This window comes from Staurois parvus, unplaced genomic scaffold, assembly GCF_062004578.1.
Source record: "Staurois parvus isolate SC_StPar_1 unplaced genomic scaffold, SC_StPar_1.0 ptg000394l, whole genome shotgun sequence".
Lineage (NCBI taxonomy): Eukaryota > Metazoa > Chordata > Amphibia > Anura > Ranidae > Staurois > Staurois parvus.
The window spans coordinates 1017932-1037318 of NW_028318190.1; positions in this window are offsets into that span (position 1 = coordinate 1017932).

The following is a 19387-nucleotide window of genomic DNA, read 5'->3' on the forward strand; positions in this document are numbered from 1 at the left end:
ATTGTAGGCTTCAAGGAGCAGGGCCCTCCTATCCCTCTTGTACTGAACTGTATTGTTGATGTATTGTCTCCCGTTATATTGTAAAGCGCTGAGAAAACTGTTGGCGCTATATAAATCCTGTATAATAATAATAATAACTGATTGACCTACTCTACCAGGGAGTCAATTCTGTCCAGTGAGATTTTGCATGTGGTGGTGGCTGACTGCTGAACACGAGAGCACTTTTTGAAGGACACTTCATGATAAACAGCATTTAGTTGGCACAGTTTACACCGAGCACTTTTTGAACTGCATTGCACAAAGTAAAGGATAGAAGCAAGCAGCACTTGAAGAAGATTATTAAAGAATGGATGCTTTTATTTAAAGTTGCATTACATGGGATATTATATATTTAATTATTTAGTAATTTAGTATTTTGCACAATTGTTGGTTGTTAGTTTAAAGCACTATTATAAACCTTTTCACTAAAACTCCTACCTCTCAATAACACCTGCTCAAAAATGTTTTATACCCTTAAACGTGTCTCAAAAAAAAAAGTCATAATCCAAAATAGTCCAAAGTAGTAATACTGTCCAAAATATGAAAATCTTCAAAGATTCTACAGTGTGTCCAACTCAATTCACCAGTCCAGATCCCGTAAATCCTCTTGCAGCATAAACCAGCATTTCAGGGTATAGTATTTCCTTGTCAGCTTCCACCATGCTGGTATACCCTTTTCAATTTCCCCAATTCCTCGTGGAGGTAAAGAAGAGATCCATCAATTGCATAATAAAAGGTATAAGACCAAATTTAATAGAATTCTTACATTAAGGATTGTTAGATCCATCAGACCAGTCCCCAGCAGTTCGTATGCTGAAATTCCAATACTCAAAATGGCCACTCCACTCCTTCTGGTTTGGCGTCAGACGTCACGGCCCTGACACGTTTCGTCCCTTCCGACTTCTTCTCGAGGGATCAACTTTTGAGACATGTTTAAGGGTATAAAACATTTTTGAGCGGGTGTCATTGAGAGATAGGAGTTTAATTAGTGAAAAGGTTTATAATAATTTACATTCAAGGGTGAAAGTATGACTTTTCTTGGGGTGTTATTGGTGAGAGTTTGTTGGAGATATAGTTTAAAGCACTGTGATTAGGAACAAAATTTTATAGCAGCAAAGATACTGCATAGGGAAAGAAACTGAATAGAATGACCCACCTGGAGTGAGGAAGGAACATATTCAATAGTTTAACCAGGAATTTTTTTTCTTGTTTATTTTTGTGTGTGGGAGTATCCCCTTTAAATCCATCTGGTCTGGTGTGTATTTTCATAGGGAACCTCATAATGTTTTTTTTTTTTGTTTTTTAATGGGGTCCCTCTTACAAACTATAGCAGACCGCCATCTAGGATAAGGCTATGATGTAGATAATGGGAATTCTCCTCCACTTTGTTTACAAGCAGAACAAAGCTGTTGAAAAATGTAATTCAGCAATCTAAATAGTATTTTTTTTACTTTGTAAATGTCACTTTTGCTTGTGTACATCCTAACAGTGAACCACTTCACAGACAGGTTTTAGGTATTCCCCAAAGCATGAAATTTAATGTATTGTATATTTTTAATGTTTCCCTTTGAGCCTTATTAAAAGAGCTGCCCTCCACTAAATTATATTATTTTATTATTTTTTATTTGTATTGGTACATGTCCCCCAGGACAGTGTTCAGCTACCCATGCCCTTTTTTTTATTTTGGCTCGTCCCTATGTACAGTTGTGTCCAAAATTATTCAACCCCCACTGAAATTGAGTGTTTTGGCCAGTTTGACATTGCTTTTGATCATTCAGTCATCTTGCTTACATTTACATTAAAGAGGCACTTGTAGGTCAGACAAATATAACATAACAGTTATAATGAAATAACCACAAATGTCTTTTCTGTGCTCACAGCATTATCAGTTTTATTCAACCCCCAAGTGACATTCAATCTTAGTACTTAGTACAGCATCCTTTTACAGTTATAACAGCTTTTAAACGTGAAGCATAGCTTGACACAAGTGTCTTGCAGCGATCTACGGGTATCTTCGCCCATTCTTCATGGGCAAAGGCCTCCAGTTCAGTCACATTCTTAGGCTTGCGCACTGCAACTGCTTTCTTTAAGTCCCACCAGAGGTTCTCAATCGGATTTAAGTCTGGTGACTGCGATGGCCACTCCAAAATGTTCCAGCCTTTCCTCTGCAACCATGCTCTAGTGGACTTGGAGGTATGCTTGGGATCATTGTCCTGTTGAAAGGTCCAACGTCTCCCAAGCCTCAGGTGTGTGACGGACTGCATCACGTTTCCATCCAATATCTCCTGGTACTGAAGAGAATTCATGGTACCTTGCACACGCTGAAGCTTCCCTGTACCTGCAGAAGCAAAACAGCCCCAAAGCATGATTGACCCTCCACCATGCTTCACAGTAGGCAAGGTGTTCTTTTCATCATAGGCCTTGTTCTTCCTCCTCCAAACATAGCGTTGATCCATGGGCCCAAACAGTTCTAATTTTGTTTCATCAGTCCACAGAACACTATCCCACAACTTTTGTGGTTTGTCCACATGGCTTTTGGCATACTGCAGTCGACTCTTCTTATTCTTTGGAGACAGCAAGGGGGTACGCCTGGGAGTTCTGGCACGGAGGCCTTCATTACGCAGTGTGCGTCTTATTGTCTGGGCTGAAACTTCTGTACCCACATCTGACAAATCTTTTCTCAGTTCCTCAGCAGTCACACGGGGACTTCTCTCCACTCTACGCTTCAGGTAGCGCACAGCAGTCGAAGTCAGCATCTTCTTTCTGCCACGACCAGGTAGCGTTTCAACAGTGCCCTTTGCCTTGAATTTGCGAATGATGCTTCCTAAGGTGTCTCTTGGTATGTTTAACATCTTTGCAATCTTCTTATAGCCATTGCCCTTCCTGTGAAGAGAAATCACCTCTTCTCTTGTCTTCCTGGACCATTCTCTTGCCTTCACCATGTTTGTAACCACACCAGTAAATGTCTAGAAGGAGCTGAGTATCACAGTCATTTTAAAGCTGCCTAATTGGTGCTTATTATGCTTGATTGCTGCTCGGTGACATCCACAGGTGTTTTCAATACCTGATGGAAAGCACCTGTATGAACCTCTGTTCTTCAGAGTGGTAGTCTTTAAGGGGTTGAATAATTGTGGCAATGAAGAAACCACATAAGAACCATTTACTACTGTATTACATAAACAATTGATGTCATTTTAGTTGCATTTGGGTAGTTACAACGTCCTTGTAGGATTTGATTCTGAATACAATTCCAAATGTACACTATAGTCCCTAAACCCCTTTACAGCATTGGGGGTTGAATAATTTTGGACACAACTGTAATTTTTTATCAAAAAAAGCCGACAAGGAATTGCTATTTAAAGGCAAATGTTTTTTTTTTTTTTTTGAGAGAGAGAGAGATGTGTGGAGCTTGGATAAAGGTACATTTAGTTCATGTTCTAGCACAGTTGTAATATTTGCAGGATAATATAAGTGGCTTACTGAACATTTTCACTCGTTCCCAGAAAATCATGAAATTCCCTGAAATTCTGAGAGTTACAGTGTTGAAAGGGTATTCATGTAGCTGTGATAATAAGTATTATGGAATGTCTAAGTGTTACTAAATCCAGAACAGTAAAATCAGTCTGTATATGCAGTAAAACATGCTTTTTATACTCACTGTGGAACCTAAAGGGTTAATCCTCTGCATTGTGTAAAAAAGATGTTTGACCATGACTTCTCTTCCCCTCCTCTTGTTCATATGTCCATGCTGATTAGATTGACTGAACCCTTAGCCCTTCTGCACATGCTCAGTTTAGTGTGTATTGCTAGAGAGGTTTTTATTTTTTCTTGGGTGCATGTGGGTGCATGTGATCAGCACAGGGCCAATCAGTACTGTCCAGACCGAGGTCAGGGGTTTTGCATCCTCCTAGAGCAGAAAGAAAACTCCTCCTACAAGCTTTAACCAGTGCTCTGCGGGACATTTATAGAAGTCACAAGACTGCTATATACTGCTGATGAGAAAAAGTATTTAGCAGTTTGTATTTACTAAGAACAGTGGCTTAGTGGTTAGCACGTCTGCCGTGCAGTAAATGGGTCATGGGTTCAATTCCCAGCCATGACGCCTCCTGCATGGAGTTTGCATATTCTCCCTGTGTTTGTGTGGGTTTCCTCCAGGTAACTCCCACGCTCCAAAGACATGCTGGTAGGTTAATTGGCTCCTGTCTAAATTGTCCTAGTTTCATCCCTGGCTGTGTGGGATCTCCTGCATGGTAGGGGTTGGGGAAACACCTGGCAACCTACCCTGTAAAATAGTTGCTAAGAGAATTCATGAAAAAAGTCACTTACGAGTGATGGTCCATGCAATCACCAAGGGTTGGATACGATTGAATGGATAAATAGATAGATTTACTAAAATAATTGTATTTCTGTGTACTGTGGGAGACCAGATACAGCGAATGCAGGGTCCTAGGTTTAGTAACACTTTAATGCTGGGAAGCTGGGGTGTTTATAACTAAACTTCACATTAGTTTAGGCCTCCAATAATATGTTTTGCAATTGGATGCTGGAACTGCAAACATAGCAGTTTATTAAATATGTGCCAGGTCCCAAAATAATCAGATTCACGAAGGAAAAACCTACCACTTAAGGGAAACCTTAGAATCTACCTCAACCAGCTTTGTTGACTTCAGCAAAAATCAAATTCCAATTCTTTATATTTTAAAACTAAAGCATCAGCCATCTAGTATCTGGTTCCAAAAATGTGGTGCAGAATCCTGTAATATTTACAATTTGATGTATATCATTTTTACATATCACAACATTTGGTGCTGGTAAGTACAAAATTTACCACACCCCTAGGAACCAGCATAAAACAAAAGTAGAACAAAAGATAGGACTTTCAAACTGTGTAAACACATCCCCAAAGAAACCACAAGTCATACATAAAATCAAAAAGGTTTATAGTTAAATACATAATATGTGCAGGAATTACAATGAATAACATTTTAACTACATACACTTTGGGTGAAACAGTATTGTAATTGTAGCGATGGATAGAAATGTGGAGGTAATGTGATGGGCTGCAAATGTAGAGGGTTTTTTTGATAGATGACATTATAACATTACAATATGAAAATAAATCTACAAAATGTGTCATTGGCACATATAAAAACTTTGACATAACTATTTCATGTAAAAATCCTGAACTTATGTTTGCAATGATGGCAGATGTCACCTTCTAATTTTATAATATTAAAGCTCATGTTTTTTTATCTAAACTGTTATCACTTTCTACAGTTACTTCTGTCCTTTCCCACTTTTAATTAATCGGATTCTTACTTTTTAACTGCTGTACCATTTCCTGACTTGAGTTGTGGTTATGCTTCTGCTAACGGTTTACTTTCAGATCAAGTTTCTTTTACGGTTATGACACTTCTATTTTCACAATTCCTCCTACACAGTTATGACTGCTGAGCTTTGGCCTGAACTTGTGTTTAAGTGCACTTTTATTGGTAAAACACATCTTATTCAATACCTTCATCAGAATTTTATACCCTGTTAGTCATCTAATTTATTAATAATTTAGAACAGCGCCAGATGGGTAGAAAATTAAAAAAAACTATAATTGCTATTAATTTAGTATCAACAATTTTAGCTGCACTTTACAGATATATTGTATGTTCACATCATTCCTTGCCCTCAAGGAGCTTACAATCTAAGGTCCCTAACTCACATTCATACTTACACATACTAGGGCAATTTAGACACTTAACCTACCAGCATGTCTTTGGAGTATGGAAGGAAACCCACACAAGCAAAGAGAGAACATGCAAACCCCAGGCAGGCAGTATCGTGGTTGGGATTTAAACTGAGGACCCTAGTGCACCCAGGCAGACGTGCTAACCACTACACCACTATGCTGCCAATCATGTGTGTTTAAATATAAAATATCATTGCGGTTAAAGCAGAACGCCAGCCAAAACATTCAGTTTCATTCCAGAGCTCTCCCCCATAGTACTGCTTTTTTGCCACTCAGTCAGAGGAGCAGCAACCCACTTCCACTAGATTACTGTGAATAGTGAAGCACTATAAATCAATTCTATCTAATATGTAAAAATAGTGCTAGCTGTGCCAACACATTAGTGCTGTGAAAAAATCTTGCAAACAAATAAATGTCTTAATCAACAAACATAAGTGAAACATAACATTAAAATTGTGACAAAATCCAAATAATTGTGATAGTGGTTCTTTAAAAAAGAAAAAGCATCCCGTGCTGTTTGACAATAACTCTTAGGGACACACTGTGTATGAACAACCGAAAGGACAATCAAAAATATATCTGTGTTTTTTGGAACATAAAGTCCATGCAAGTGAAACTGTGCTGACGTGATCTTCTATGGGAGCACACGTGTGTTCATAGATGGCCCTGCTGTCGGTCTCTGTTCACAGAATTTGATTGACAGCAGCAAGAACCACTGGCCCCTGCAGAGATGCTACAGATGGGCACAGTGCTGGATCAAATGAGAATTCAAGTAAGTGCTTAGAAGTGTGATCGGGAGGTACTGATACTGGGACATTTTATACCTTAATGCACAGGTGTCAAACTGGCAGCCCTTCAGCTGTTGTCAAACTACAAGTCCCATGAGGCATTGCAAGATTGACAGTTACAAACATGACTCCCAAAGGCAGAGGCATAATGGGACTTGTAGTTTCTCAACAGAGTTTGACACTCCTGCCTTAATGCATGGAATGCATTAAAGTAGAAAATATCTAGCCTGTAAAACAACATTAAGGAACAGAGTTGGGGATTTTACATGGGGACTATTCTCCTCAAGCACTATGCCTTGGACCAGGGGTCTCCAAACTGCAGCCCGTGGGCTGGATGTGGCCTTTTGCTTACCTTTATCTGGCCCTCATTGCACCATTCCTTCCACTGGCACCAATAATGGGGTATTATTTCTCCCACTGGCACCAATAATGGGGCACTATTCCTTCCACTAACACCGATAATGGGGCACTATTACACCCACAGACACCAATGATGGAGCACTATTCCTCCCAATGACACCAATGACGGAGCACTGTTCCTCCTACTGTCAACAATGATGGAGCACTATTCCTCCCACTGATGCCAGGGAATTTTGTACTCCCACTGGCCAAAGTCTGGTCCCCCACTAAAGTTTGAAGGATAGTAAACTGGCCCTTTGTTTCAAAACTTTGGAGATCCCTGCCTTAAACTATTCTCTCACACCAAGGTATAACTGTATCTGTTGAGATTTGTAACACCACAACATCAATATTTCCAGACAAAAAATTGTATGACAATTGATAGCAGGGTCCTTTTGTTTGCATTGGAAAACATTTATAGACTATTAGCAGCCGGCCAAGAGACATGAAAATTGCCATCAGGAGGACAAACCTACAGCACTTTATGATGAATTAGCCCCCACTGGTTCAATTAATTATTTTTTTCCCACAAAGCAGCCAAGATGAAACAGGCTGCAACACTTCTGGTTGACCAGGCTCACCTGGTTCAAAAACTGATGAATTTTCTAGATTATTTCCTGCAGACGCTACCGACAACTAGGCCCCTCATGGTGCAACTTCAGTGAAAGTTTCTAGGTAATTTCCAGTACAGGCACATAATGGCAGGAGACATTTGCAGCACCTTTACCTAACTAGCAATCAACTGCTATATAAAAAGTACATTTACGGATCATTTTTAGAATGCAAACAGAATAGCAGAAGCACCTCCTCATAACCTAACCCCACTGGTCCTATTATGAAAAAATAATAAATTCCATTAAGCAAACAAAAAGGCAGCCGCACCCAATTGTAAGCACACAGCCTGAATAGCAGGCAATAATGGCACTGCTAAGAAGATGACCCTACCCCCACTAGTTCTAAATATAATAAAATATTCTATGTAATATATAGCAGTCAGAAAGAATGTTAGATCACAACAGCATGAAAATGACCAGGCACCCACTGTTTCAATAAAAGTAACATTTTATAAACATTTTTCAGCACACAGAATAAATGTAAGAATATAGGAGGATGAACATGCTTCTACAAGTTCTAGCATAACAAAATTATCTAAATAATTAAAGCTGAAGTTTAGCTAAAATAAAAAAAACCAAATTCTCTGCAGTTTTGATTATATTACTTGCCTGCCCACAATGTGCAGGATGCTGGATTCAGTAGAAATCTTCACTGCATGCCCCCTCCTGCCTTCTCTGTTGATTACATTGATTACATTTAATTGATTACACTGCCTGTAACAGGATCTGTGACTGCAGGAGAGTCTCATAAGTCACAGGAGTCTATCCCCCATTCACAGATCATGCTCATAATCAGTGCAAGAACATTTCTCTTTGTCCCCATCAGATCATCTTTAGCCTCACTGAGTCCAGAGACTTGAATCCATTAACTCCCACAGCATCGGAAGTTTGGCAGCAGGAAGATGACAGGGCAGCCCTGTAGTGAAGATTTCTACAGTAACCAGCAGTCTGCACATTGTGGGACATACATCACTACAGGCATATAATGTAACTAAAGCTGTTGAGAAAAAAAAAAATAAACGTAATCTTTAATAGCAGGCAGACACAATACCAGGAAGATGACCAGAACACAGATAGGATGTTAATAGGTGACTAGGCTCCCTCTAGTTCCAGTATAAAACTTAAAACAACAACCACTTACAACTCACTAATGCTATCTCCCTGTTCACCAGTCACAACCACTCATAACCCACAAAATGAGTAACCACAGGATGCCTGGTGAAAGGGAGGGGGATGAGCATTCATTGATTGGTTGCTAGGGGTGTCTTGGGAAACGTCACATGGCTTCACAAAGCAAAACAACAAGGTGTTCTTAAAGATAATATGTTTTTCGCTGTATAGTGAAATTAGAGACAAAGGTCTTCAACTAAATTTGGTTGGCCATCATCATTCTGCTCATCTTTAGTTGCTAGGTTGGCAGAAGGTTTTCAGGTGTTTGCCATCTTTTAATGGATGAATCAAAGGTAAAACATTCTTTATTGCCCGCCCCTTACCAACTTCTCCCCCACTGGACTTTAGCCAAGTTTAGTCATTTAAAGTGTACACATTGTATAACATCAGAAATTGGGGGGAAAAGGGGAGGCAGGGAAGCCGGGGAGTCCACCTACAATCACTATACATATAATTGAGGTGCCACCAGATTATCTGGAAGGGTGCCAGCAAAGAAACAAAGAATAAAAGAAAAAAAGGCTTCACACCTACTTGGCTAACCTCAAATAAAGTTTATTGTACAACAACCATAAAAATGACATCGGAGATACAACATACAGATCCAGCATCAAGAGGGGCACCAACCCCTGGAGAAGAGGGGACCCTCCATGTGACACATCAGATGATGGAAGAGGTGTCCACTAGGTCTGGCCTACCCCGATGGTATAATCCCCCAAAGATCCAATCCCTACTATCTCCCACCCTACCGACCACTCCCAACCACCCACCGAACCCTCTAAACCCACAAAGCACCCCCAGTTGGAAAACCCACCCACCCTATCACCCCCCCCTCCCAAAGGGAGAGAGAGGAGCTGAGGGGAAAACACCAGCCCACTGACACCCCCGACCCCCCGGCACCCGCTAGATGGACACCTATTTCACCTGCACAACAAGAGCTCCTGGAGTACAAACACAGAAATTGGGATTATACCATTGGGGTAGGCCAGACCCAGTGTACACCTCTTCCATATCATACTTACAGCTCATATCATCCCAATTACTGAACCTTCACACTTCAGCTCACCTCAAATCCTGCACTTTCATAGCTCAGATCATCTCCTTTCCTGCAACTTCACACATCTGATCACCTAATTAATGTGCTTTCACACCTCAGCCTACCCCAATTCCTGCATTTGTTACTCATAACAGATTGCTGTGAAAGGGGTTAATAGCCATTTGAAGATAAATCTCTCTAACTATATCCCCTCCAAGCTAAGCCAGGTGTATGGATGCTGAGAGACAGAAATGTTTGGAGGGAGGGCAGGTACACTGATAGTAAAAGGCTGGCCATGAGCCGGCTCAGGCTAAAAAAGAGTGCTGTACCGCAGAGGAAGAAAAATACTGAAGATGATTGCCCTTTCAAAGTGAGAACAAGCAGCCTGGGGAATCCGGCTCAACACAGCTTTAGTGTGGAGAAAGCAAAATAGGAACCGAAACAAGCAGGAATGGGGGGGGGGGGGGGGCAGGCACCAGCCACGCATCTTCTTCTGTATGCAGCCACTGGCCAGCTTTATTGTTTGGGAGGTGGGTCTCCCAGGACTCCCCTTGGATGCTGTCCTTGATGCTGTTGCGTGCCACCTCTGGCACTAGTGCCGGAGGTTGCCTACCCCTGTGTTATTGACATAAGGCAGAAAAAACAAGAAATATTGTCCATAATACAGAGACAGCAAATCAGTTGGTGTACATTTAAAGTTTGACAAAAAAAGAATGCAGCTGTAAAAATATGTACTAAAAAGAGTGTTTTTTACACTTTGTAAAGAAAGGAATATTGTGCACTACATTTCTGCTCTTCTCTGCCATTTCTGATGGGCCTTATTGCCACATTCTGCTATAGCATTGGAGCAACAAAATCAATTTTTTTTTTTTTGATTATAATAGAAGTAATATGCTGCACACAGCGCCAATAATATTTCCACAGTTCATTGTACACCTCATTGGCTTTGCCACATTCACTTTTTTCTTGTGAGGGCTTAACTATAAAGGTATTAGTTATATTTCTCAGAATCCTATAAAAGTAATATGTCATACACAGCATACATAGTATTTGTACAATTTCCTGTAGACATCATTACTAAACCACATCCCCATTTAATTTTAAAGTAGTAAAAAATTTATTTCCATAGAAATAGGACGAAATGCACATAGAAAGAAGCTGAAATGCAACAATTCTACAATTTAGTTTAACCTTCATTGGCTAAATCATATACACATTTAGCTTTGGTGCGTCCAAACAAAATTAAAATAGATTTTTTTTTTCATTAAAATGGAAGGAATATGGTATACGCTGCATAAACATTAGATCCTTTAGATTGTAAGCTCCACGAGCAGGGCCCTCATATTCCTTCTGTACTGAAATGTATTGTAATTGTACCATCTACCTTATATTGTAAAGAGCTGCACATACTGTTGGCGCTATATAAATCCTGTATAATAATAATAATAAACATAATTTTTTGAAATTTCTGGGATGCATTATTTGATAAAACACTTGGTTTCATGCAGCTTTTGAAGACAAAGCTAATTTTTTTTCACTTTGAAAAAAGAAGGAATATTGTACTATTGTACAAACTGTATAGATTGTATTGAAAAATTATCTTTTAGTTCATTCAGTCCATTTTTGAAAATGACAGACTGCGTGCAGTTTTTCAGGACAAAAATCTGTATTTAGGTTTATATATTTCATATTGAAAAGAGAAATAATTCAATAACTCCATAGAAAGTATTTAAGCTATTTAGGTTGCATTTTGAATAGGAGGGACCACAACTAAGTTTTATTCAAAAATTCAACTTTAGAATATATTTTTTCCCCAGAAGACAGAAAACACTTACTGATTTTCTACACTCTAAATTGTCTGCACTTTGAACAACTTGAATGTATGATATTTAAGCACAATTACCAGCCTGCAATTTATTATGGAGAGACAAGACAATTTTTAAGGAGAAAAATACTTTTAGACTACACTATTTTAGAGAGAAAATAGCCACAAATAGCAGATCACAGGAATGGGCTGAAAAATGAGAGACAAAGAGCATGTTTTAGACTGCATCACGCACTGATGAGCAGTTGTGAAAAAAATAGATGTGGCACCTTGACTTTGACAGAGCAGGTGCTACAGTATGCAGGAATAAACCTGTATAAAAATATTTACCAAATTTTGCAGCTGGGAAACAACTGCAGAAATATTAGGTGTGACACCCTGGCATTGCATGAGCAACATAACACATAGCAAACATTGAAGCACAAACTATGAATAATTAGCTGTGATACCCTGACAGTGCGTAATAGTAGTACTAGAGATAAAGAGGCAGCACAAGATGGTAATGCTGGTGGGCCTGCATCAGTGGCAGGAGATGGTAATGGTGATAGACCAGCAGCAGTGGCAGGACATGGTAATGCTGTATGGCCTTTTTCATGAGTGCCCACGCATATTCTCTGTGATCCACTGTCACTAGACAGTGGATCACAAACAAAAGGCACAGGGCCAATCAGAGTGGCTGTGCCTTGTGACTGATGTCATGGCTAATCATGGGGATCACAAATGTTAACACAGCTTGTGTTTACCTTTGAGAGCCCTTCTCTTTCTCCTCTCCCACTGCGTCTCCCTTGACTGTCTGTCTTTCTTTCTCCTCTGCCAGCTCCTTCCACCAACCCTGTGAGGAACAATGCTCCCACTGACCACCAAAGGATGGCACACTGAGAAGTTGGGTCTTACTTACCACCAATAAGAAGTAAGCAGGGCCACACTGATGACCATTAAGCAGTTAAGAGGTTCCCAAGGGACACACTGACCACCAATGTAGGGGGGCACAGACACTGACCACCAATATTAGGGGCACTGCTGTATTCCTTTAAACACCACTGCTGGATTGTTAATACAGGAGCGGTGAACTGACAGGAAGGAGGGGGGGGACCTCCTCCTGGCTCTCTCCTCACCACTTCCAGTGCTCAGCTGACAAGAGTAGCGATGCTGCTCTCACTACTCTTGTCAGCATTGTTGCAGAAGGAATGAGTTATATGGTGGCCATACCCCCATACCTACAATAAGCTGCTGTGCCCAGGGCAGCCTATCCTTCTGCCCCAGCCCTGCATCTAACTTACATAGTTACATAGTTAGTCTGGCTGAAAAAAGACAAAAGTCCATCCAGTTCAACCATTAGAAAAAAAAAAAAAGTTCAAACTACTACCCTGACTGCTTTAGAGGTTGTGCAATAGCAGGTACACACTTCCACATCTGGTGGACATGCCCGATAGCCCAAACGTTTTGGGCTGGCATCTTCAGCATCTTGTCTAGACTTAGCGCTAAAACACTCAAGCCTGACCCAATCACAGCCCTTCTCAACCAACGCCCCCCTGACATCACTAAACCACAATTCAAACTTCTCTTGCAGGTAACTACAGCAGCTAAACAGATCATAGCCAAATCCTGGAAATCTCCCTCATTAAGCATCATAGCAGTAAAAAACAAGATCACACAGGCTATGATCCACGCTAAAGTGGAAGCCACACTACTTGACACTATCCCCAAATTCCTGAATATCTGGAACCCATGGGTAGAATGCTTCCTCCTGTCAAACTTTGATGACTCACGCCTTCTCCCTTGATATCCCCATGCACTATGTACTATCTCGATACCAGGTTGACCTACATTTCATTTAATCTTAAGCACGACTTTATCACTCTCTGAGTCACTTACCTCCCTCCTCCCTCCTTCATCCCCATTCAGACCCCCCCTGTTAGTACCCTCCTCTCTTCCCCCCCATGACCTTGTACCATAGGCTTACACTCTTTTTTTTACCCCAAATCCTCTACAATACTTCAGGGAGCTTGTTTCTATTCCCAGGAAAATATCTTGTCTGTATCTGAACATATTAATATTGCTCATCTCCAGCTACTTGAAATGCAACATTCATGTATCTGTGCCTTCCTCCCCTTTCTTATAAAGACAATACTGCTGCAACCACTAATGTTTATACACTCATGTATGTGTGCAGAATGTCTTCTACCTATGTTCCCAATCCCTTGTTAAAATGTTAATAAAATATTTGAACAAGAAAAAAAAAAGAAAGTTATAATCCTACACCCACAGTTCATACAGAGGAAGGCAAAAAAAACCCCAAGCAAAGCATGATCCAATTTGCTCCTGTTTGCTAACTATGGACTTCTATTATTTCTTAGTGTTCATGGACATCTTCTCCAAGTTCACCATAGTGGTTCCCACCTGCGATCAAAACGCAGTCACCATGGCTAAATTGTTCTGGTATGAATCGAATCTTGTTGAATCAGAGCAATGAAGCTTGTGAGCGTTTCAGCCATACATTGCTTAGTATGCTTAGGACACTGGAGCAAAAACATTGAGATCATTGGCCACAGCAAGTGGTTTGGGCCTACAACCATACAATGCACAAACCTAGTACATCCTGGTCTTTCACATACCAGCACTGCAGTATCACTTGGTGACATGGCGAGTCCCATAAGTGCAGTATAAGCTGGTGCGATGGCGAGCACAAGTATTGTCTGCAGCCAACAAGAATTCGCACACAGGCCCGTAGAGCCCCTAGTATCTTTCCGGATGTGCTTGCAAATCCCAAATGGCAGCCCACAAATTCTGCAGCACCCGTACTTCCCCCATTCACTGCCCAACCTGGAATTCAGGTGGAAACAGCAAATTTAACTACTTCCCTTGATTTTGTGGAGCTGTTTTTTATGAAAGATCTGTATGCATTGATTGTAGATCAAAGCAATTTATATGCACAACAATTTATCTCCGCCAACCCAAATTCAAACCTTGCCAGACAATTCACATGGAAATCCATTACAGTTTCCAAATTTAAATGTTTTTGGGGGCCTAACTCTCAACACGGGCATTACTAAAAAAAAATGAATTGCGGTTGTATTGGTCCACAGACCCGTTTCATCATATGCCCGTGTTCTCTGGTGCCATGGCCAGGCATAGATATGAGAGTATAATGTGTTTTATGCACTTCAATGACAACACACTCTGTCATCCTCGGGGTGACCCTGAATTTGACCAGCTCCACAAAATTCAGCCCCTCGTAAATCACCTTAACCAAAAATTTGCAGATGTCTATACTCTCCAGCAAAACATCTGCGTTGATGAGTCCCTCATTAATTTTTCTGGCCGCCTTGAATTCAAACAATTTCTCCCCAGCAAGCGTGCCAGATATGGGGTCAAGATGTAGAATACCTGTGAGAGAGCAACAGGCTATACATATAAGTTTTGGATTTACAAGGGAAAAGATAGTCACGTGGAGCCCCCCACATGCCCTGACTACATGGGGAGCAGTGGCAAGATAGTTTGGGACTTGCTCTCATCTTTTTACCGTATGTTGTACCACTTATACGTGAACAATTTTTATTCAAGCGTGCCACTGCTTAAGACATTTGTACAATCTTGGAATTGGCACATGTGGCACCGTGCAACCTAATGTGTGCCCACCATTAGAAGTGGGTGGCTGCAGAGCGGTATATTCTAATGGCTGTCATACCACACACTTTTTTTGTCAGAGATTTCTTCTCTTTTTTTCATTCAGCCCACAGGCTGCAATAAAAAAAAAAGAACATAGCATACTGGTACATCACTGGACTTTGACTGGTTATACCAGGATGATGCCTGCTGGTATCGTTTTTTTCAGCCAGAAATCGACTTTCATCCTAGTGGCTAATTAGCTGCAGGATTGCTGTTACAAGCAGCAGGAGACGATGCCCCTCCCCCTCTGCCTTTTTGGGCAGTCCCATGCCATCGGGTGAACCTGAGAATGCAGCCGGTGTTTCTGCCAGCTGAACATACAGCTGATTGGAGACTGGAATGGTGCCAATCATCTATAGTCTAAGAAATCGGAAGCTACGAGCATTTCATCACTTCAGTTTCACAGGATATAAACAGCGCCATTTGTAAATTGGGAAAGCATCTGATCACGCTGATCTTGGTGAGATTAGATAATGTAAAGGCAGAGGAGATATCTAGAGTCTGATAGACCCCAGATTTCTCAAAAAAGAAGATGACTATGCCCATTGAAGTTATAGGGGATATTTGCATTCCCTGCGATAGCATTAAAAGTGATACAAAAAATGAAAAGGACAGTGTAAAATAATTAAAAAATCAAAATAACTTAAAAAAAAAGTACCCTCACCCCACCTGCATGCGCTAGCGTTGACCCTGTGCCAGTATGTAAACAGTGGTTGCATCATGTATGTGAGGTATCGCCACGAACGTCAGATCAAGGGCAGTAATTCTAGTACTAGACTTCCTCTGTAAATATAAAATGGTAGCTTGTAAAGGCTTTTAAAGCGTTGTCTGTGGATATTAAAAATGTATGCAGTTTGTCGCCATGGCACGGGGCATGCGCAGTTTTAAAGCATGTCATGTTAATTAAAACATTAAAAAATGTTTGAAAAATCTCTGCACGAGTACTATGTGAGATAAAAAATTGCAGCACCCACCATTTTATTCAATAGGGTGTCTGCTTTAAAAATATATAATGTTTGGGGGTTAAAAGTAATTTCCTAGCATAAAATACAGATTTTTTTTCATGTGAACAAAAAGTGTCAGTAAAGGCTTGGTCTTCAGGTGGTTAGAAGAGTGAATGATGTGTGGCATAAACTTCTAATGCTGGGTATAAAATGCCCCTACCCCCCAAAATGACCCCTTTTTGGAAAGTAGACACCCCAAACATGTTGAGTCAATAGAAGAATTTATTTTTTTACCACAAGTTTTTGGAAAATGACAAAAAAAATTTTTTTCTTTTTTACACAAAATTGTCACTTAAATGATTTATTGCTCACACACGCCATGGGTATATGTGGAGTTACTCCCCAAAATACATTCTGATACTTCTCCCGAGTATGGGGGTACCACATGTGAGAGACTTTTTGGCAGTCTAGCCAAGTACAGGACCCCAAAATCCAATAAGCACCTTCAGGCTTTTAAAGGGCTTTATTTCCTCATTACACTTCCTGACTACCTATCACAGTATCGGAGGCCCTGAAATGCTAGGATAGCACCAAACCTGCCCCAAATGACCCCTTTTTGGAAAGTAGACACCCCAAGGAATTTGATAAGAAGCATGATGAGTATTTTGCAGATCTCGTTTGTTGCCACAAGTTTTTGTAAAATGAAGAAAGAAAACAAAAACATTTATCTTTTCTTTTTTTATATTTCAAAACCTTGTGAGAGAGAATTAGATCTGCAAAATACTCACCATGCCTCTTTTTAAATTCATGCAAATTAGGGGGCGTTTGGTGCTATCCTGGCATTTCAGGGCCTCCAAAACTGTGATAGGTAGTGAGGAAGTAAAATGAGGACGTTACGCATCTTCAGGCTTTCAAAGTGCTCACTGGATTTCAGGTTCCTGTATGTGGCTAGGCTCCCAAAAAGTCTCACACATGTGGTACCCCCATACTCTGTAGAAGTAGCAGAATGTATTTTGGGGTGCAATTCCACATATGCCCATAGCTTGTGTGAGAAATATATCATTTAAATGACAACTTTGTGTAAAAAAAAAAATATTTTGTCATTTTCCAGACACTTGTGGAAAAAAATAATCTTCCATGGACTCAATATGCCTCTCAGCAGATATCTTAGGGTGTGTAATTTCCGAAAAGGGGTCATTTGGGGGTGTTTGTACTGTCCTGGTATTTTAGCACCTCAAGAAATGTGATGGGCAGTCAGAATGTAAAAGCTCTGTAAATTCCATTATCTATACCATAGTTTGTAGATGCTATAACTTTCACATAAAGCAATCAATATACACTTGTTGGGATTTTTTTTAACCAAAAACTTGTAGCAGAATACATTTTGGCCTAAATTTATGACGAGATTTGGGTTTTTTGGATATTTTTTATGACAGAAATTAGTTTTTTTTCAAAATTTTTGGTCTTATTTTGTTTATAGAGCAAAAAATAAAAACAGGAGATCAAATACCACCAAAAGAAAGCTCTATTTCTGCATTTATGTACCGTATTGCATGACCTCGCAATTGTTAGTTAAACTAGTGCAGCACTGTATAGCAAAAAATGGTGTAAATTGCAGTATCTATACCATAGTTTGTAGACGCAATAAATTTCACACAAAGCATTCATTATACACTTATTGGGATTTTTGTTTACCAAAAACATGTAGCAGAATACATTTTGGCCTAAATTTATGACTAACGTTAAGTTTACTATATATTTTTTATAGCCGAAAGTAAAAAATATTGTTTTTCTTCAAAATGTTCGGTCTTTTTTTTGTTTATAGTACACAGGTGATCAAGTATACCAAAAGAAAGTTTGGGTGCAGCATTGCATGACCGTGCAATTATTAGTTGAAATAGTGTGGTGCCGAAAAGTAAAAAGAGGTCTGGTCATTAATGGGAGTAAATCCTCAGGTGCAAGGTGAAGAGAGAAAGTGGCAGGGATTTAAAATCCTTGCTGCTTTCTCTCCTCTCCTTCTGCTGACAATATGGAGCATCCGTTTCCATAGCATACATGCCCACACGCCTGCATAGGATGCCTGCAGGGAGGTTTCCCGCACCGCCCCAGTGTGAACTCAAGCTATGACAAGTCTGTGGTTCCACAGAAGCAGTGGGGAAACCGAATGCAATTTGTACAGGAATCACATTACTGTTCAAATTGCATGCTAATCTTTGGGGTGCAATTTGTATTGACGCAAATCACACCAGAAAGTATCAGTTTCTGGTATCAGTATGAGTTCATCACTAATTTTTATGAAATTTATTAGTAACTCATTGCTAGAGATGAGCGAATCGAAGTAGGCGAAGTGGAATTCGTTTCGAATATTGGAAAATTTTTTTCTAAAATGGCGGCGACATGTGCGGCGACGGAGCGGGGATGTCTGGGAAGGCGCGCAGACAAGGCGCGCTGACCCATAATGCATTCATTAATGACATGTGATCGCATTAGCCAATCAGCAGCCAGCCAGCCAGCACTGTGTAATGGTCGAGCTATAAATGGCGGCCATTTTAGAATTCTCCATTTGCCTCCAGTCATTCAAGAGAGGCACACCGCTCTGTATTTGGGACAGAGTTAGGGCCACAGAAACGTTACTTAGGGACAGAGAAACGTTACTTAGGGACAGAGAAACGTTACTTAGGGACAGAGAAACGTTACTCAGGGACACAGAATTGTTACTGAGGGCCACAGAACCGTTACTTAGGGCCACAGAAACGTTAGTTAGGGCCACAGAATTGTTACTCAGGGACAGACACAGAATTGTTACTGAGGGCCACAGAATTGTTACTGAGGGCCACAGAACCGTTACTTAGGGCCACAGAAACGTTAGTTAGGGCCACAGAATTGTTACTCAGGGACAGACACAGAATTGTTACTGAGGGCCACAGAATTGTTACTGAGGGCCACAGAAACGTTACTCAGGGACACAGAATTGTTACTGAGGGCCACAGAACTGTTACTTAGGGCCACAGAAACGTTAGTTAGGGCCACAGAATTGTTACTCAGGGACAGACACAGAATTGTTACTGAGGGCCACAGAACCGTTACTTAGGGCCACAGAAACGTTACTCAGGGAAACAGAATTGTTACTGAGGGCCACAGAATCGTTACTTAGGGCCACAGAAAC